The sequence below is a fragment of the Pelobates fuscus genome, chromosome 4 (assembly GCF_036172605.1).
Source record: "Pelobates fuscus isolate aPelFus1 chromosome 4, aPelFus1.pri, whole genome shotgun sequence".
Classification (NCBI taxonomy): Eukaryota; Metazoa; Chordata; class Amphibia; order Anura; family Pelobatidae; genus Pelobates; species Pelobates fuscus.
In genome coordinates, this window is record NC_086320.1 from 71152384 (window position 1) to 71174751 (window position 22368).

General features: G+C 36.7%; 1 long non-coding RNA gene across 1 annotated transcript in view; it reads left to right on the forward strand.

The window, feature by feature from the left end:
• The first annotated feature begins 8577 nt into the window (after positions 1-8577).
• The window catches only part of LOC134607801 (uncharacterized), an 876365-nt gene continuing 862574 nt past the window's right edge, over positions 8578-22368 (forward strand). The window contains exon 1 of the long non-coding RNA XR_010090693.1: positions 8578-8611. This is a non-coding gene — a long non-coding RNA (uncharacterized LOC134607801). The remainder of the gene's footprint in view (positions 8612-22368) is intronic.

Consider the following 22368-nt stretch of genomic DNA (forward strand, 5'->3'; position numbering starts at 1 on the left):
TCATCATGGAACGGCAAATCTATGTTCATCCCACCCATCTCAGATAAATCCCCTGTCATTTGGACAGATGCAGCCAGTAGTACAAGTTATGCTGCAATCTTCAGGAATGAGTGGGTCCAGGCACCCTTGCCCCCTGAAACTAAACAATTACACAATTTTGCCAACTCTTCGGCTCTGTTTGAGATTTTCCCAGTGGAAGTGGCAGCCTTCACTTATGGGGTATCCTGGAGAGGTCAAGCTGTCAGGTGTTTTCTCGATAACCAGGCAGCTTGTCACATTCTCAACATGGGCCGCTCCCAATCTTTGGTTATTATGAAACTGGTGAGGAGGCTGACCTGGTTAGCAGCTACTCATCAGTTTTTTATTACTTGCACGTATGTTCCAGGTGTTCAAAATGCGGCTACTGATACTTTATCACGCTTCAATTTTCAGGAGGTTTATTTTCGCATCACCCCACAGCAAGCACACAAGCAACCAGGCTGCCTCTTTTTTGAAGAACTAATCCTGGATTAGAAGCTATCCTAGCACACAGTAAAAGTTTGTCCCAAATAGGCTTGTCAGATAACACCAGGAAAACATATGACAGAGCTTTCAAAGTGGCAGACTTTCATATAATAAACTGCTTTTCTATTGAATCATTGGTTGCATTGGTTGCTTTTGCCACATTTCTTTAAAACTAGCACACAACACTATCAAGTTATATGGTATGGGTATTCAACATACAATGCTTATCACATTCCCTAATAATTCACCTTTCCTGTCATCTTATCCCATAAAGAGCGTTCTGAAAGGGATATGGAAGTTAAACTTCTCTCAAAACCTACAGCCACTGCCAAACAGCACTAAATTCCGAGACTTTTCAAACCTACTTGACACTGCACCTTTTGAACAGCAAACAAACCTCATCATTAAAGCAGCCATATACCTTGCATTTTACGGTTTCCTCAGGCTCAGAGAGTTTGCCATCACAAAAGTCTCCAACGGCAATTACCTAAAAATACATGACCTTGTCAAAACAAACGATTACTACATCTTGACACTAAGACAATCCAAAACTAGTCAAATGGGTCCCACAGTAGAGATACTGTACTATCAAACACATTCACCCTTGTGCCCAGTCAAGGTTCTAAACTTACTCGCTAGTGCGCTTATAGGCTCATCAAAAGATTTACCGCTACTCAAATTACACAGTAAACCACTAACAACGCACAAGTTCGTTCTGTACCTACGTACTCTGCTAGTTAGGTTGCAGCTTCATCTGCAACCAGTCATAATGTTCCTGCTCACAAAATTAAAAAAAAATGGTCCGCTGGAAATCAGCCACTTATTGCAGGTACATACCACGTCCAGAAAAGGAAATAAGAAATGCATTTAACCCCTTCAGGACCGCTGACGGTTCAGGACCGTCAGCGGTAAAACGTGCGTTTGGACCGCTGACGGTCCTGAACCGTCATAACGGTCTGGGGCTACTTACCTGATCGCCGTCGGTCCCACGGCGGCGATCAGTGCTCCACCCGGTCCAGGGGGGTTGCCTGTCTGCCCGGGCAGTCTCCCCTCAGCAGATCAGGACCCCACGGCCATGTGATCACTCGATCACATGACCGCAATAGGTGTCTGTGTATCTGCCTGCAGGGGGACTGTCTGTGCTGAAAAATCAAAAAAATGAAGTAAAAAAAAAAACAGTGTAAAATCAGTGTAAAAAATAAATAAAATATGTGTGTATATATATATGATATATATATATACATGTATTATATCTATATATAATATATGTATATGTATCATATATATAATGTCATATTAAGTGTATTTTTATATTTATATATACGTATATTAATATAAAAATACACTTATATTTAAATTACACACGAATATATACAATATATATAATTGCTATATATATGGTATATATATATATATATATTATTATAAAATACAAATAATATGTTAATAAAAATAAATAACAAAAAATAAAAATAATTTTTAATAATTATAAAAAAATATTTATATATGCAATTTTATTCTAACAGTATTTTGATATATATATATATATATATATATACAAACGAAAAAATCAGAGCACTCAAAAAGGACTTCTTATTCAGTGTTTACTGTGATAAAAGTTACATCAAATCATCAAATCGACGTTTCGACCCCTTAGGGTCTTTTTCGGATCTTGAAAAAGACCCTAAGGGGTCGAAACGTCGATTTGATGATTTGATGTAACTTTTATCACAGTAAACACTGAATAAGAAGTCCTTTTTGAGTGCTCTGATTTTTTCGTTTGTATATATCTTGGACGCCGGTAGCACCAAAGGCAAGAATTGTTCCAGTCACTTAAGGGTGAGTGCCCAATCCATATATTTTTTCTATATATATATATATATATATATATATATATTTATATCAAAATACACTTAGAATGTAATGATATATATATCTATGTATAAATAAATAAATAAAAACAATACGAAATATACATATGTCCATATACATAATTACATTAATAATCTCATAAATATACACGTAGACATCAAATATATAAATATGTATATATATTAAAATTCTACATGTGTATTTATGTAATATTTTTACCTAAATAAGTAATTTTAATGATTGCAATTTGAGGGACCTGCCTGCCAACCCAGGCCGAAAGTCCAGATAATTTAATTTGCTAGCACTGTGTTTAACCCTGTAACTTTCTATGACACCCTAAAACCTGTACATGGGGGTACTGTTTTACTCGGGAGACTTCGCTGAACACAAATATTAGTGTTTCAAAACAGTAAAACATATCACAGCGATGATATTGTCAGTGAAACTGAAGTTTTTTGCATTTTTCACACACAAACAGCACTTTCACTGAGGATATTATTGCTGTGATACATTTTACTGTTCTGATACACTAATATTTGTGTTCAGCGAAGTCTCCTGAGTATACCAGTACCCCACATGTAGAGGTTTTATAGTGTTTGTGAAAGTTACAGGGTCAAATATAAGGCTTGATTTTACTTTTTTTTTTTTATTGAAATTTGTCGGATTGGTTAGGTTGCCTTTGAGAGCATATGGTAGCAAAGTAATGAGAATTAGCCCCATGATGGCATACCATTTGCAAAAGAAGATAACCCAAGGTATTGCAAATGGGGTATGTTCAGCCTTTTTTAGTAGCCACTTAGTCACAAACACCGGCCAAAGTTAGCGTTTCTTGCATTTTTAACACACAAACAAATATAAATGCTAACTTGGGCCAGTGTTTGTGACTAGGTGGCTACTAAAAAAAACTGGACATACCCAATTTTGAATACCCTGGGTTGTCTACTTTAAAAAAATATGTACATGTAAGGTGTGTTTCGGGGATTTATGACAGATAACGGTGTTACAAGGTCACTATTGATACATTTAAAATATATATATATTGAAACAGCAATTTCCTACTTGTATTTATAGGCCTATAACTTGCAAAAAAAAGCAATAAACCATGTAAACACTGGGTGTTTTTAAACTCGGGACAAAATTTGAATCTATTTAGCAGTTTTTTTCATTAGCTTTTGTAGATAAGTAAAAGATTTTTCAAGTAAAAGTCCAAAAACATGTTTTTTTTTTTAATTTTTCACCATATTTTATTATTTTTTTTAAATACAATATATGACATAATACAAATAATGGTATGTAAAGAAAGCCCCTTTTGTCCTGAAAAAAACAATATATAACTTGTATGGGAACCGTAAATGAGAGAGCGGAAAATTTCAGCTAAACACAAACACCACAAAAGTGTTAAAACTGCTCTGGTCCTTAACGTACAAACATTGCAAAAACAGGCCGGTCCTTAAGGGGTTAATACCATGGCTTTGTAAATATTGTATCTGGTTTAATAAAATATTGCTTATCTTTTTGCCCTCTTTATTACAGGTCTAACTCCTCGTTGGTTCCGGCACACCACTACCGTCTTTTAGTATAATATAACTCTTATTAGAATCTAGCATATAGCTAATTCACAATCGGCTATGGTTTCCAACCACAAATGAGTATATATCTCAAAGTACACTTATAATGAAATCATATATATGCATTATATATGTATAATATATTATAAAATGCTTTAATTATTTAATAATATATTATACATATATAATACATGTATAATATATTTATTTCATTATTATTATTTTTATTTTTTACTTTTTAGCAGCCTGGGGGACTGCCTGACAGCTCAGACAGTCCCACTGCTGGCAGCTCCACAGACTCGGGGTAGCTGGCGCTGCTGCAGGGGGACTGCTGGGGTCTCGGGCAGTCCCTCCTGACCGGGATCGCCGCAGATCGCAAGTCCAGGTAAGTCCAGGGCTCCTATTTGCTGCAGATGACATTTTTTTGTCTTACATACCTAAGTCTGCGGTTGTTAAGGGGATATATGTATTTATAATGTCATTCTAAATGTATTTTGATTTAAATATATATGTATATTAATATTAAAATACAGTTAGAACAAATTTAATATATAAATATATAAGTTTTTTTTAAATAATTTTTTTTATTTATTTATTTTTAAAATATCTATATATAATTAATTAATGACATTCTAAGTGTATTTTAATATTAATATATATGATTATATATATATATTAATATTAAAATACACTTAGAATAATGGATTGTGTGTGTATATAAAAGTACATAGACCATATATATATATATATATATATATATATATATAAAGGCTACAGTACCTTGCACACAGGCTGCAGATTTCCTTGGCTGAGTGCACTACCAGGGCTCCAATGTACAGACTTGTAAAAGTAGATGACTGCACACACGGTCTTTTAAATAAAATTTAGCTTTTATTGAATCATCTTAAAAACAGGATCAATGTTTCAGTCCTCTCTAAGGACTTTCATCAGGATCATGAGAAGACTGAAACGTTGATCCTGTTTTTAAGATGATTCAATAAAAGCTAAATTTTATTTAGAAGACCGTGAGTGCAGCCATCTACTTTTGCAAGTATATATATATATAAAGTACTTTTACTAACTTAATTAAACTTTTTAATACATTTTATTGACTTTCTAAACTTTTTTGCAGGCATGAGGGGGACAGCCTGAGAGCTCAGGCAGTCCCCCTGCAGGTACTGCACAAGCCGGCTATTCGCGAGGACCCCACGATCACATGGCCCAGGGGAGCCGGATCAGCCACAGGGGGATTGTCTGGCATGCCAGGCAAGTCCCCACATTGCGATTGCCGGCGCAGGATCGCCAGCGATTAGGTAAGTGCATATGTACCAGGTATGTCCGAGGTCATTAACGACCCTTTTTTTCGGAAGTACCTGGTATGTCCGTGGTTGGGAAGGGGTTAAACTAGGTATTCCCCTCACATCTCTAAATATGTAAGAAAGTAGGATTGGTCTCTTTAACATTTTCTTTCAGTAAAAATATTTTGTAACCTAGTATAGCATCGTTTAAAGGAACATTATAGCTTTAAGAATAAAATTGTATATTTCTAACAATCTAGTTCCCTGGTAGACGTTTATTTGACCATCCCCCAGCTTCAAATTTCACTTAAGTGGACACTCTGGACATCTATAGCACTTTTGCTTGCGGAAAAGCCTTATGTGTGACGAGTGTGTCCATTTTTCCATTTTACAAAAGGTGCAGATTTCAATACAAATTGGCACTTTTATAAATTAACCTAGTTACACTCCCTGGCTGTCAATCACACAACCAGTCGTGTTACTTCCTGGTTTGGTTAGCTCAATTGAGCTAAATTCAATAGGCTGCAATTGCCCGGAGCACCTGTCTTGGAGAAGACTTCTCATTGAGCTTCATTAGAAAGTCTGGGATTGGTCAGCCACAGAAAGTCTGGGCTAGGGAATAACGACAGCAAGCAAAAGAACTGCAGTTTTTGCAAGCTGTTTCTGGATATATATATATATATAATCAAAAAATAGATAATTAAATGCATGCAAGTTTTCATTTGTGGTATATCTACTAACCAGTATTTAAAAAAAAAAAATTGTATTGGGTAAATTAAATTATTGGGTAAGTGTCCCTTTAACTTTTCTCCCTTGCATCATTGGTCTTCATGTCTGGTCTAGAAAACATTCGAAAACACCACACTGTGCAATCAGAGGTCTCTATGAGAGCATCTGATAGAAAGAGCAGTGTTTTGTATTTTCTGTGGATGTGACTGTCTGGGAAACAAATGCTAGAGGAATTTAACCCCTTAAGGACCAAACTTCGTAAATAAAAGGGAATCATGACATGTCACACATGTCATGTGTTCTTAAGGGGTTAAACCCTGCAATGAAAACATTGCCATTTGGGAGATATGTAATGGTTTCAGCTGAAGGGATAAAATGGGCAGGAGGGGGGAAGCATGGCACCACAACCACTTCATTGAGATGAATTTAATGATGCCCACATGACCTCATATTCTGATTACTGAAATAGTCAGACATTTTTTAAAGAAAAAAGAAAATTAGAGAGAAAATTTATCAAAGCTTAAGCAATCGTTATTTGGGGGTAGCATTAAGAAAAAGGAGCAATTGCCATGGAAATCAATATCATTTATTGGAAAAGTTTATAGCAATAATGATATAAACTTTTACCACCAGTATAATTTGTTTATCTGCCATCCTCTGTACTGTGTAAAATGAGGGATACACAGCTTTAAGGATGCTGAAACAAAATCTAATTGCTTGGATCCTGGTGTGAAAATTGTGAGCTATTGATATTGTAATGCTAAGCAAAAAAATCCCTGTATGTTAAATATCCACGACAAAATATAGCTCTTTGTATTTTATGAATTATAGATTTCGCCTGGTATTGCAGATTGGCATTGCTCTCTTTGTAGTCCTACAATATACTGCTGATATATTAAATACTAACAAAGGCTATCTGCATGGTTCACATAAATGAAAGACTTAAACAAAATAAGAAAATTTCTTAAAATATGGTTTTCTTGTTTTGTTTTTCTAAGTAAGCATTGAGATTTAAAGAAGGGTATTGTGGAATAGGGTGACAATGGGCTACCCGTTGTCCTTGTTAAAAATTTCAATTTGAAGAGGATACATTTTTCTGGATTATAGTGACATGAAAAAAAAAATAAGTTTTTTTTTTTTTAAGCTAAATTCTCAATATTTACTGGAACAACATTAACGGCTACATTAGATTGTTGAACCTCTTCAAAAAGTACCTAGAAGTTTCATCAATGTGACTTAAATATAACAAAATAAATAGTTATATAAACACAAAGGTTTGTTGTTTGTTTTTGTTTTTTAAACCTGTTCGGTATTTATTGGAACAATATTAACACTATTAGACCTGGATCAGATTACATTGTTAAATCGTTTCACAAAGCAGATAAAGGACATCAATAGTTAAACTTGGTGCATACAGTATTAAAAATAAAGGAAACTACACCATTCTGTGTGCTCACCCTTTTGTCCCTGGAATTCTTTATTCCCTAGATGAAGTAGTATTAGCAACAAATGTAATTACAGCAGTTTTGCAATGTCACAACTGGTCAAGCTGTTTTATGATTGAGGTCATATTTTCTATAAGCTAATGCATATCGTGAATAGATGATTGGTTTTAGTATTTATTGTATCAAGGCGATGGAGAAATAGTGCAATTCGACTTCAAGCTCAATTTTCCTACCATCTATATTGTGTCAAGCTAATTTCTCTAGAAATTGCATTTTAAGAATTTGTTTTTAAAATGTCTTTCATTCATACACACACACAGTGAATGTGTGCTATAATATATTTTCAGCTATTGTTTTGCCACAAAGAATTAATGACTAGGCTATCACAGACTGCTGTTCTCTTTGGCTTCCTTTAATCACAAATGAACTGCCTTTTTTTTTTTTTTAAATGGATTACGCTATTTAACTGAAGATTGTTTTCTGTCTAGTTAAAAGGAGTCAAGGAAGGCTTAAATGCAAAGAATACAAGAAAAACGCAAAAACATATAAAGACAGATGAGCTAAAACAGAGACTAGTTGGTCTATTAACTAAATAGGTCGTAGCACATATAGAGGTGACGTGCAAGATTTTTGGCAAAATAATTATTTAGGAAAACAATTTTTATTAAACTGGATATTTTATATAATTTAAATATTTGGTCAAATCAGTTCTATACTCACCACAACTTGCTTTTCAGTAAATAGATAAAGCAACAGAGGAGAAGACAGAGATATAAAAAAAATAAAATGATGATTTTGTAAACTACATGTTAATTCCTTGCAATAAGAATACACACAGACACAAGCAACATGAATGGCATTTTGTTACCAGGGGGGAAATTGGGAAACTTTAATAACAGTGTCAATATGAGAACATAAAGGCAATGTTCTAAAATTGGACTGATACTGGAATCTATATATACTGTATGATAACCAAAAGAAAAGTAAATTACTAAGTTTCTAATACAGCTTAAAGAGAACACTCTGAACATTATAATATCCTATGCTCTATGTCAGGGATAGGCAACCTTCGGCACTCCAGATGTTGTGGACTACATCCCCCCTAATGCTCTTACACCCATAATGCTGGTAAAGCATCATGGGAGGTGTAGTCCAAAACCTCTGGAGTGCCGAAGGTTGCCTATGCCTGCTCTATGTATATGGCACTGAGGTATTTTGTACCCATCTCCCAGTAGGAATTTGCCTAAGTGACTAATATTACAGTAGAAGCTATAATTCCACCTATCTCTACCTATATTTCTGTATCGTGAGCTTGCTACACAAAATTTCACATCTTTTTGACGTTCCCTTCACGGCTTAGTGCGTTAGAGCCTAAGCCACAATATCCCTTGCACACGTGAGCTAGTGAAACTGGGTATGACAGCTATTTTTCCTAATGTTGCAAAGCTGTGGTGCAGTTGCTATCAGCTTTCGCATTTAGTAATCCTATATGGTAAATTGAATAACATTAAATACTCAGTTATGTGTCATAAACTGCTGCTATTCAAAATTATGAGTAACCCACTTCCTGGCCCAGGCAGAGCTCACTGAATGAATTGCAAAACACGATGATCTGAAGATTTGAAGTAAATGCAGGACTTTCAGAGGTAAGCATTATTTTGGTATACTTATTTTTAATTAATATGTTAAATATGGAGCTCACCTCCAGCCTCATGTTTCTCTTTTACATCATAATCATGAAGAAAGAAAGTTTAAAGGAACCCAAACACATCAATTTATTTTTATGTTCTTAAACATAACAGCCAGATTTATATTTAGCTCCAATTTAACTAAACTCAATATTTTTAAAAAAAATCATATATACATACATGTCTAAGTACCATATTCAAAGTGCTGATGTCCTTCGCAATGTCACAAAGCGAAATGTTTATTTTAATTCATGCTGCTTTAACAGCCAATAATTACATCTGTAAAAGAGTGAGAATTTGTAAATACACAATCTTCACAGTATAAATTTAGAAAACCTGCCATGCATACTACGACAATACCTTTGTTCTTTCGATCATAACAATGTCTACTGGCTGTGGCAGGCAGCCAGATACATTATTGTTTAAAGTATTCTGGAAACATGAAGTAATTTTGAGCCATTGAGCTGGTACTTCAAGTTCTTTTTTTGTACTCAGTCAGTTTTCACAAGGGATTGACAAGCTTTGAATTTTTGTGACAAGCAATATCAGTGTGTGGTGCATTTTTGTTTTTTCTTCTTTGTGTTTTTTTTTATACATCTACATGACTTGTAAAAGAACAATAAATACTGCAACTGGTGAAAGGAATATCCTTAAAACAGGATAACATATAACAGCGAAATGTACCTGTTCTCGTATAGCTTTCTGTGAGTCATAAATAGATAATTATCACTTTGGCCTTTGACCTCAGAACGTGTGTGTGCTTCTCCCGTGTGACGTAACACGCACGCTGACGTCGTCATCAACATTGGCGGACGTGGGGCTATAATTTGGCATGGATCCGCAGCGTCCGGCATCCATCAACATGTTGCAGGAGTCAGTTACACAGACACATAGCCGCTGAGTGCACATACCGCAAGGTGAGGATGAATATGTTACAATCTGAACATGCATATGTGTTAAGCGTGCTGCTGGGGCCAATTCATACAACATGCAGCACACTCACTCATTCACTAAAGAGCAACTTCAAAGCTCACTGACTGTAATATTTAGGTTTTTTTTCTAAAAAAAAATACTTAATCCAGCCAAAAATAATGGAGATTTGGTTACAGTATATAATCATCGATTGCATAAGCCTCTCACAATGACAATGAACCCCATTTTGGCTGGTGCTATCCTTGCAATCTAATGCATCTCCGACCCTCTACCCAGCCTCCTCATCTACACTCTTGTGTTTCTGAAGAGGAGATTTCTACAATCCTCCTTTCTTCCTTCCCTACCATGTGCCCCTTTAATCCTACTCCTTTCCTGTGGCTGAGCACCTGGTATCGTTGGCTATATATATATATATATATAAAGAACAGTCCAAAAAGTGTCCAGTAAAACCTTTGGATGAGAGAACAATCACAGTTCTATCTGAGGTAGAGACGTTTATGGAGTAGTGGGATCAATGGGTTCGTGGGATCTGTATGAAAGAGAAAATAAAATCTAATAGTGCAATAAAACCCAAAAAGGGAGCAGCCAATAAAAGAGGTCTATATGGTCCTACTCATGTTTTTGAGAGCTAAAAACTAGCTCTAGTATAGCGTACAGTTATTATGGGATACGTGAGGGAGTGTTGTAAGTAGATATCTCATCAGATAGGGGCCATATGTAATATAAAAAACAATAATAGGTGGAAGGGGTTTTCAATCACATTTTTTCCCCACCATAGCTGGATTGGTTACATATATGTATATATATATACAACCGCAGATGGAAAGGCACACACTATATATTGTGATGGAGCTCCCTGTACCTCCACAAAGTCCGCTTCCTACATACTTGCAGGGACCCTTAAACACTTCTGGAGCTTTTGCACCTGACTAGGCAGCAGCTTTCATTCAAGGCAGGTATCGCCCCCTTTGCCTATGCCGCTACAGCCCTTCTTCAGACAGGTATCATCTCCTTCTGCAGCAGATCTAATTACAGTGTTATTGCCTTTACAAAGGAAACTGTGTCTCTGAAGCCTAGCTCTTTAGATTTATCTCAGAGCTAGCGGGATCCTGCAACCAGCAAACAAGTCCAAAGACTCTGTCACTAGGATCCCTACAAATCCACACAGGACACAAGTTCCAAAATGAACTGACATACAAAAGATAATTTTTCTCGAGACTAGCCCCTATGATTATTACAAAGATTGCTGATTGCTGTTTGTAAAAATACAAACAGTCAAATAATAGCACACAACATACAGCAACTTATTATAACACAATGCCATATTTATAAAGGGGTGGGGAAGACAATAACAGAAACTATCTTGCATGCTTGCAGAATTAGCAATATGCAAATCTACCCAAATATGCAAATTAACTAGCCTTGCTATTCAGGTAGTGCATATTGCTGTTGCTACCAACAGAGGGCACTACACAGGCTCCATAGCCAAATCCACCTGAGCAATTCTTAGCAGTAAAGGAGAGCAGTCAAACATTTAGCAGTATAAACACACAATATTATTGTTATTATTATTATTATTACTATTGCCATTTATATAGTGCCAACAGATTCCATAGCACTTTACAATATGATAAAAGGGGGGATTTAACTATAAATAGGACAATTACAAGAAAACTTATAGGAATGATAGGTTGAAGAGGAACCTGCTCATACGAGTTTACATCTATAATGAGTGCCATAATGAAAAAGAAAATATTCTGCGTCTCTTTGTAAATATTTTTCAAATACACTCAGTAAAACTACTGCCAAAGCGATATTGCTGGTCAGCCAAAAAATAAACTCATTAGCAGATATGAATCTAGAAATAGCAAAAATGAAGACATTTGCACTTGCAAATCTAGGTCAACTGCAACAAACTCAAAGAGAAACAAATCTAGAAAGAATAAACTAATTTAGTTCAATGTCACAAATAACAATGGATAAAATACTGCATTACCTAAAGCAAATTAAAACTCATAAAATCTCCTGTGACAATAATGCGCCAGTATAACAGGAATACACAATAATATAATAACCTGAAATCACTTGTAATAAAAACAGGTTGGACTGGGCCTTAAAGGACCACTCTAGGCACCCAGACCACTTCAGCTTAATGAAGTGGTATGGGTGCCAGGTCCAGCTAGGGTTAACTATTTTTTTTATAAACATAGCAGTTTCAGAGAAACTGCTATGTTTATCAATTAGTTAAGCCTTCCCCTTTTTCCTCTAGTGGCTGTCTCACTGACAGCCGCTAGAGGCGCTTGCGTGATTCTCACTGTGAAAATCACAGTGAGAGCACGCAAGCGTCCATAGGAAAGCATTATGAATGCTTTCCTATGCGACCGGCTGAATGCGCGCGCAGCTCTTGCCGCGCGTGCGCATTCAGCCGACGGGGAGGATCGGAGGCGGAGAGGAGGAGGAGAGCTCCCCGCCCAGCGCTGGAAAAAGGTAAGTTTTAACCCTTTTCCTCTTTCCAGAGCCGGGCGGGAGGGGGTCCCTGAGGGTGGGGGCACCCTCAGGGCACTCTAGTGCCAGGAAAACGAGTATGCTTTCCTGGCAATAGAGTGGTCCTTTAATTTAGTCAAGATTTTAGCCGCACTAATTGCCGCAGGACTGCTGGAATCCGGGAACAAATGCTGCGAATCCAGGAATATATATATTTTTAAATATTACAAACTATTTGTCCAAACCAGTGGGCAAACTGTTCAAAACCCCCAGCAATGCGAGGGTTAATTATGTGACAACTGGCCATCACTTGCTAACCAGCCACCACATTAAAAAGTAAGTAAACCACTTGAAAGAGATATGGGGAAAAGGAGAAGAGAGAGGAACGCCATCACGTTGATGGAAAAGTATGATCGAAATGACCGCACTCTAAGCCAATGGATCAAATAAATTAACTTGAGGCATCACATTAAACCTACCCATTATATGGAAAAATATGCGTAGGCAGTTATTTTTTCACCTCCAGACACCATTTAAAATTCCAAAAACCTACATCTTAACACACCAAATACTAGGTGCTTGAATTCTCCACAATGTGTTTGCTTTTTAGGACATCTATAGTATGCATCATTCATGTGTGCAATGGCGAAAGACAAACGCCTGTGATTACGAATATAGACAGGCCAGCTGAAGTTCTGCAAAGCATGTATTTTGATATATTAGGGGCCCGTAAATTCATTCGCTCGACTCCCCACTCAGAACTCAGACTTCTGAACGAAATTGCTGTTAGCAGTCATACACTAGTACCCATAACTCTGCACCCCAGATAAACAACACGGTGCGCTACTTACCAATGGAAGGGCACTATGCCCACAATTTAGCACACACCGAGTAAAACCAAAATTCGCACATGTACCCTTCGACTCATTTGTTCTCTGTTAATGATCTGGATGGCGATACACCTATCCCGAGTTATACTATTGTTAAGAGCTATACGACTTAAGCCTACTGTTTATCTGCTTATGTATAAATCAATAGTTGGATCTGCGCATCCACACACTGTCAAGAGACTTGAGAGACCTGCGAGTATCACATTGTTTATTGTGAACACAACTAAAATGATGATAAAATCTCAATAAAAACATATTTACATAAAAAGTAAGTAAATAAATAACTAAAGACTTTAGGGGTCAAAAGGATCCCTATATTGATGTAAGAGAGGTTTTATACTTATATTAACTGGGCATTGAGTAACTAATAAATATGTAATGAGGATGAAAATGAATTAATATTATTGCAGCTAGTTTATTGTGGCGTGTTTTTATTATTTTCCAGCTTTTCGCAAATCAGTTTTTTTTTGTTGTTTTTTTCATTTGTTGTGTTGGGAATTACAGATTTATACTTTGCCTTTTTTATGCTGCAGAGCAAAACAATTGGAAGAGTGAAGACTTCTGATGTTAAGTATATTTTTTTGTAAACAGGTATTAGATTTATTGACTTCGCTATTATTGGGGGTGGGGGGGAATAGGTAGGAATTTTTTTTTTTTATGGGAGGAGTTGGCATGTGAGCATTCAATTATTTGGGGAAGGTGGACAATAGCATTTCCATCCTAACTTATTTAATAAGAGGCCTTACCCGCAACCCATGAGTGGGGGCTTGGGGAGGATATAAGGGCCTTTCTTCTGTATTATTAATATTAGATTTTGTTTAAAAATCTATATGCTTTAAAATTTAGATGAAATGATTATTACATAAAAAATGGTTTGGAGTTGACAGTTGCACTTTAAGATATAATATATGTAACTCGATAGGCTATTTTAAATAAACTATTTTAAATAGTTACCATTATTAATTGAATATACAAGTCAGGGCTTATATATATAATAGTTTTTTTTTTTACTTAAAAATGAATTGAGAATTTTTGTTGTAAACTAGCTACATCAGAAAAGATTCAGACTATACATTGCATATATCAAGGCAGACCCCCCTAAAGCGGGTCCTACACTGACCCTTCAGCCTGCTTCCTTGAGCTTCTGGCAAAGACATCTCTAATGAGACAGAAAGGGTTATTTTTTATATACACCCCTATATACTTATTAACCCTTAAAAGGGAACACATGGGATGGGCGGCAGCATTGTAACCAGGCTGTGTGATACAAAGTAAATACAAATACAAAAAGAGAAGTCCTGTGCTCACTCCCATCACTACTGGGCCGGCAGCATGGACTACAATACACATCAGCCCCAATATATAGTAAAAACCAAAGAAAAAAGTTACCTGCGCTCTCTCCTTAATCCCTATGTATATTTATACAAATGGAGGTCATTTACTTGCTCCAATGGCTATTGGAGGGAATGCCCGCCTGCCAACGTCAAGGCAGACCCCCCTAAAGCGGGTCCTACACTAACCCTTAAGCCTGCTTCCTTGATCTTCTGGCAAAGATATCTCGAATGAAACAGAGAAGGGGAATTTTTTATATACAACCCTATATACTTATTGTGTGATACAAAGTAAATACAAATACAAAAAGATAAGTCCTGCGCTCACTCCCATCACTACTGGGCCGGCAGCAATGACTACAGTACACATCATAATTACTTTGTATCACACAGACTTGTTACACAGTTAAATGTCTTAACATGTCATCATAATAGTGTAAAGATACTGATGATATACAACATCAAAAACATCTAATATTGTGTAGGTCCCACTTGTGCTGCCAAAACAGCTCTGATGTATGGACTCCACAAAACCTCAGAATGTGTCCTGTGGTATCTGACACCAAGACATTAGCAGAAGATCCTTTAAATCCTGCAAGCTGTGAGGTAGGGTCACCATGGATCAGATTTGATGTTCCAGAACATCCCACAGTTTGGAGGCTAAGGCAACACCTTGAACTCTTTGCCATGTTCCTCAAACCATTCTTGAACAATTTCTGCAGTGTGGCAGGATGCATTATCCTTGTCACGTCTAAACATTTGTTATGAAGGAACACAACTGCAGATTTCGTATAGTTTGAATATTTATTAAAGAAAGTAAAAGGTAAAGACTTTAATTCCAATTTACAGGTACTGTAGCTTTAAGTAGTAAACGATAACTGAAGTCCACAATTACAGGCACTGTAGCTTTAAGTAGTAAATGATAACTGAAGTCCACAGTTACAGGCACTGTAGCTTTAAGTAGTAAACGATAGTAAATTGCAGACACTGAATCAATAAGGAGTCTCTTAGTAGAGTTAACGGTTTAGGTGATAAGTAATTACAATAGCTGTTCCATACTTTAACTGAAGCAAGACAGATGCAGATAACTGATATGAAGTATGAGTTGAAGTTAGCTGTAACGGGATTGTTTTTACCGAAGGACTTTTGGAGACAGGTAATAACAGCTTTTAGATGCAACGCTTATCACATTGGTTTTACTTAGCTTCCGGCACATAGAACACTGGTTCCCGAGATCTCCTCAGAGGCGTATGAAGAGTGTTTAATCTTTAGTCGTGGATGAGGAGAGGTGAAGGGAACTTTGCAGAGTCTTTCAGTCCAGTCTGGTAGCAGAGGCTTTCACAACGAAGTTGTAGCCGGGTTGTGAGTAAGGAACGTAGTTCAATAATCCAGCCCTGATCAGCTGGTGCAGTCAGATTAAATAGGCAGACCGTGTCATAAAGGGGTGTGGCTAGGCTCCGTGGAACCAGGAAGTAAGAGGATACCATAGTTAAGGCATTACAATCCTGCTGAAAAAGACCATTGCCATCCGTGAACACCATAACCATGAAGGGGTGTATGTGGTCTGCAACAATCTCAAGGTAGATGATACGTATCAAAGTAACATCCAAATGAATGGCAGAACTCTAAATTTTCCAACAGAACATTGCACAGAGCATGACACTGCCCCCACCTGCCTGCCTTCTTCCCATAGTGCATCTTGCTGCCATCTCTTCCCCATTCCTTTTTTTTTACAATATATTTATTTGGTATTTTAACATATAACAGATTATTTCAACAGATATAAAGAAAATGACAATTAATTTATCTAACCAATACATTACATTACATCAACACAGCGAAGCAACATGTAATACAAAAACATACATACTTAATTCATATCGAGCAGGTTTAATACTGTCTATTCAGTCTATTCAGGTTTATGGGGTTCTTATTTGTTCTTATTTGTTCGGGGTAACATCTAAACAGTTGACAATTTATTTAACCAGTTTTCATATACCTCTACTTTTTTACTTTGGGAGAAAAGACTTTCAGCTAGAGATTTTTCCATGTTAATTTGTAATTTAATTTGGGAATGGATCTGGTGTTTCTGGAAAGGTATAGAAGATCTCCAGTTTCTAGCTATTGTGATTTTCAAAGCTGTAAAGCAATGAACCACAAAGCATATATCATTACTTGCTTTTAAATTCCAATTTGCATGGAGTAAAGCAATTTCCGGAGAGAATATTAACTTTATTCCTGTTATTACATGATAAAGGTCAAAAACCCAAGACCAAGTTGGATTAACATAGGGGCAAGTCCACCGTATGTGGATATATGTACCTGTATCGTTACCGCATCTCTAACATATAGGGTTGTACTGTTGATACATTTTGGCTAGTTTATTTGGAGTTAAATACCATTTGTTTATAATTTGAAAGTGGCATTCCACCAAGTTCAAACAATGGATGTTGTATATAGTTGTTTCAAAGAGGAGCACCAATCTCCGGTTGATATCGTTGTTTCTAAATCCCGTTCCCAAGAATTTATTGTATTTATTGGACTATCATTAAGTAAGTCTAGAAGGAGATTTGCTTTAGAGGTGACCTTATTTATGTGTTTGTTATTAAATATACTTTCCATATAATGGGAAGCTTTAGAGGTAGACTTTAAGACATTTTTAGCCACAAAGATTTTTATTCTCAAATAGGTGAAAATTTCTCTCTTAGGTATCTGAAATTTTATAACCAATTCTTGAAATGTGAGTATCTTGTCTTCATTCATTATTTGTGATATAGTTATAGAATCTTTATTTGGCCAATGCCTTAATGTCAAATCTTTCATATTTTGTTCTATTACACTCAATTTACAAGTTTTCAGTATATATTGTGTAATTTTCAGCTCTTTTTTAATTTCTTCCCATACCTGTAATGATTGGGATAATATTAATGATTTATTCGTAAGAGAACCAATGCACTCCTTATCACTATTAAGCCATAGGTAATTTTTCTCTTCCCCATTCTACTGAATGGCAACCTTCTTTCATTGCTCTATGATCCAGTTCTGATACTCACGTGCCCTATTGAAGGCATGTTCAGTCATGGATAGGGGTCATCAAGGGAACTCTGACCTGTCTGCTGCTACGTAGCCCCACTCATAGCAAACTGTGATGCACTGTGTGTTCTGCCACCTTCCTGTCATGGCCAGCATTAGGTTTTTCAGCAATCTGAGTTACAGTACCTCTTCTGCAGGATCAGACCAGACAGAATAGCCTTGACTCCCAAAGTGTATCATTGAGCATTGGTTGCCCATGACTATGATGCTGGTTCACCAGTAGTCCTTTTCCATGCTTGACTTTTTGTAGGTACTAATCACTGCATATTGTTGAAACACCCCATAAGATTTACCCTTTTGGAGATGTTCTGAACTATTCATCTAGCCATCATTATTTGGCCCCTGTCAATCAGTTCGCTTGCCCATTTTTCTTACTTCCATTACATGAATTTCAAGAACTGACTGTTTATTTGTTGCCTTGTATATCCCACCTCTTGACAGGTGCCTTTGTAATGATATTGTCAATGTTACTCAATTCACCTGTTAGTGGTTTTCATGTTGTTGGTGATCATTGCACATGTTTGATGCATAAAGAAAAAATAAAGATAGCAAGTAAATTAAAAACACAAACATAAGAGAAACTGTAAATTGATGCTGCATGGTAATTCTACAATTCGTTGTCTACTTCCAATGGGGTAAAACCTCGACACTCCTTGTACTATATCCACTGCAGCGTTCTGTAGTGGTTATTATTCTTGGAGTATTCCTTTACATTTTGTTATGTAATGCTTCACATCCACTTGAGTTTATGGTGCTCTGTCTTAAAAGAGCATCATATCTAACATTCACTAATCATAGTCCTCCCCTAGAAAACTGATAAGCTATAAGAAAATTAAATAAGGATTAGTACATATTCAGAAGTGACCACTTGTTGGATTTACTGCCAAGGGTCATTTTAAAAGATCTCATTTATATTACATAGATCTATGGAATATGGTCTCATTATTTCCTACAGAAATTCAATTCATGTGTTGCCTACTGATTTATAACTTGGCAGATGGATTTTGTCACTGCTTTTTGTTGTGCTGCTGACCATTGCATGTTTGTGATAACAAATTGATGGTGAATGTACTTCTGAAACTCAATGTATTAAAACCATTTGTTGACTGCATGTAGTTTATAACCAGTTCACTTATTGTTGAGCATGAACAGTTCAGTGCCAGTAGTCTAAGTCGCACAATTTCAGCTTGTCAGAGATATAAATCGTGTGTTATCTACATGCATTTATAAATATATGCTTGCGGTGTTAATTTATCATTAGTATATCTCGTTAAAATACATTAAAATATGTTAAAAATTTGGTGATATACATAAAAAGCAAGTGCTTTTTCTAAACCGATAGAGATCATGACCAGAGTCATATGTCCTCCTTGAAATTCAAGAACAGAATCAACATTCATACTAACTTGACACAAAGGGGCATTCATTATACCTTTGAATTAACTTCTTTTCCTTGATATTATCTTATAGACACCAAAACAACTTTAGTTCAATGAAGCACTTGTGGTGTACAGATCATGCCACTGCAGTCTCACTGCTCAATTCTCTGCCAATTAGTAATTAAATCACTTTGTTTATACAGCACTAGTCACACCTCCCAGCATATGACTTGCACAGCCGTCCTAAACACTACCTGTAAAGAGTCATCTAATGTTTAGACTTCCTTTTTTGCAAATTCTGTTAATTTAGAATTTCATATCTCCTGCTCTTTTAATAGCTTGCGAGACCTTGCAGAAGCCTCCTGTATGTGATCAAAGTTCAATTTACAAATCTGGAGATACAAAGCTCTAAAGCAAGTTATCATCTGACTGATTTCCATGCAGGCTGGGTGAGCTACAGCCAGGGGAGGTGTGACTAAGGCTGAATAAACAGAAACAAACATGATTTAACTCCTAAATGGTAGCGAATTAAGCAGTAAGATTGCGAGGGCATGATCTATACACTAAAACTGCTTCATTTAACCTAGATTGTTTTGGTAAGCATGGTGTCCCTTTAAGGCTGTGTTAATTTTATAGATGAGAAAAAAAATGTGCATTGTTTTGTTTCTCAGCAATCTGGCTTTAGATTAGTCTGCTATGATGAAGCAGAGCTGTAAGTCTTTGTACAGTTACAGACAGGTGATAGATGAAAAATCCTATTTTCCAAGCTAGAGGTGTGACAATATATCACCTAAACTCTGTAAATCCAACATAAAAGTACAGTGGTGCAGTAATTATGTCAAGATGCTAAATTGCACACCAAACTAAAACAACATTATAGCAAAGCCATAATTTTATAACCTAATTTGTATTCTTTAAGAACAGTTCTTTGCACCTGCTTTCAGCCCAACTCTAAATTGAGCTGTTATTTTTAAAATGTCAGCTGTGCCGCACCAAATGATTTGCAAACCATTATTTTTGCTTAGAAGCAAAAGCTAAAACTGCCTCGTTTTAAATAGCATGTATAGTTTTCAAAACATCACGCTATGAACAGATGAAATTCTTATTCCCAAAGGTCTGAGCTGGCTCAAATATACGCCAAGCTGAAATGTCTCCCATGTTATCATCTTGGGATTTTGAAATATTAATGACTGATGAAGCATGATATTTTCTCCTTTATGGAATTTTCATAAGTTTAATGTATATAGCTTGCAACTTTGCTTTGTGGAGAAAAGATACTCGAATACCCTTCTTCCTAACATGTTTCATCTTTTTTTTAAAAGAAACTTGATTTCCAAAATAACACATATATATTTCATGTACATAATTAATCATTGAAAAAAATATGCATTAACTATTATGTTAAAAAATAGCTCATGTTCCCTAAAAACATACCTTTCATTAGCTGCAGAAATAGCCTCTAGCTAATGAAGATCCACTACATTTGTTTCTCAGTGTGGCGAAACCAACCTCGCCACTGTCCACTGGAGGAGCCTGGTTGCTCACCTGCTTCCTTTGGAGTATGGCCCTGCAGGTTAAACCTGTTATTTTCCCTGCAGAAAGGCTTATTTGTGCCTTTCTGCCGGGGTGTTCGGTAGATTTTATCTACCGAACAAACTACCGAATGCCCGACCACCTAGGAGCTGGAGTGTGCTGCCAATTTACCTCCCTGAAGCTGCGGTTAACCGCAGCTTAATTGACGAATGCAGGGTGGTCTTTGTTCGTTTACCGAACACGTGGCGGCGGCCATTTTAAAGTCCCGGATGGCCAGCGATGTTCAGCGCTTAAACTATGGAACTAAAAACGGACACTGATTTGCACGAACACCGCTGAGCCGTCCGCCTCCTGGTTCCTATTCGTGGAGATTTAGCCGAACACCGGTTCAGTCGGTACTTTGTTATATGTGAATGTGTTAACCCAGATAGCACAGCCATGGAGCCCATTCGTGTAACGAAAGACTATGGGAAAGACTTTGGCTCCATGGCAATTAAACTGTATGTATGTGATCTGAGCGCCTTTCGGTAGTAATGTGCGCTCAGATCTAAGCTATCTGGGGATATGTAGAATGTATATGTTTTATGCACTAAATGTATCAGAATGTAATTTTATGTATTTTACTGTCTTTTTGTTTGCCGTGTGTAATGGAGTTTTGCCTCTGTCCTTGGAGATAATTGGATTACTTCCCCAATTATCTCCAGGTCTGAGAGGAGGGATTGTGATGCATTGTGGGATTGTTTAAAGGTGTATGTCTGTGATTGGTCAGTGTCCTATATGTTTCCCAGTTTCCCATCTGGTCCCCTAGGGGAGTGTCCACCAGGTGGGAGACCTGCATAAAAGCCGGGCAGTTTGCCCCAGTAAAGGAGTTCCTGCTTAACCCTCAAAGTGAAGTGTCGTCTCATTCTTGGGGGGAATTTGATTGTATGCCGATTTCCAGGAGTGTAAGCTGTTCATAGGGCTTTTCCTTTTCGGCTGCTTCCAGTGTTCGTGTGTCTCTTGTTCGGGAATTGGTTAATTCGTGCAGTTTGCAGTTCGGGAGATTGGTGATTGCAGTAGCTGCTTGTCTATCTGGAAGGGGATTATCGCCTAAATGGTTTTTAACCTCTGATGAGCGAAACGGTCCGTTACACTCAGTTACTTCATTGTCAGTGCCTGGCATTCTCCAAACAAATGTTTCTCAAAGAGAAACATTTAGGGCAAATCTCCATTGTAATGCTTCTCATAGAGTTGGTGGGTTTATTGTTATTTAGGGCTTAGTATTAAAAAAAAAACATAATTTAGGGCTGTTATCGCTCAAGTGGTATTTTTAAGTTTTTATTTGTATGTGTCCATTAAAAACAATGACTGCCATTTAAAGAAATTGTGGGCTAAAGTTCTTACCAAACCTAATATAACAAGTTATTTTACACATAAACTGTTTAGCAAGTTGTTATCATATGATCCTATTTAAACAGACCTATATTTTAACTCCCATCAGCTTCTACCAACCTCACGGAGCAAGATAGGGAGTGGAGTCCAGCAGTAGAAGTTAACTTCTTGCTTTCAGTTTGATGGAACCTACGTTCTCAGCATAGTGGTTTGTATGTTTACATAGGAAGGGCAGAGGTATGAAACCAGA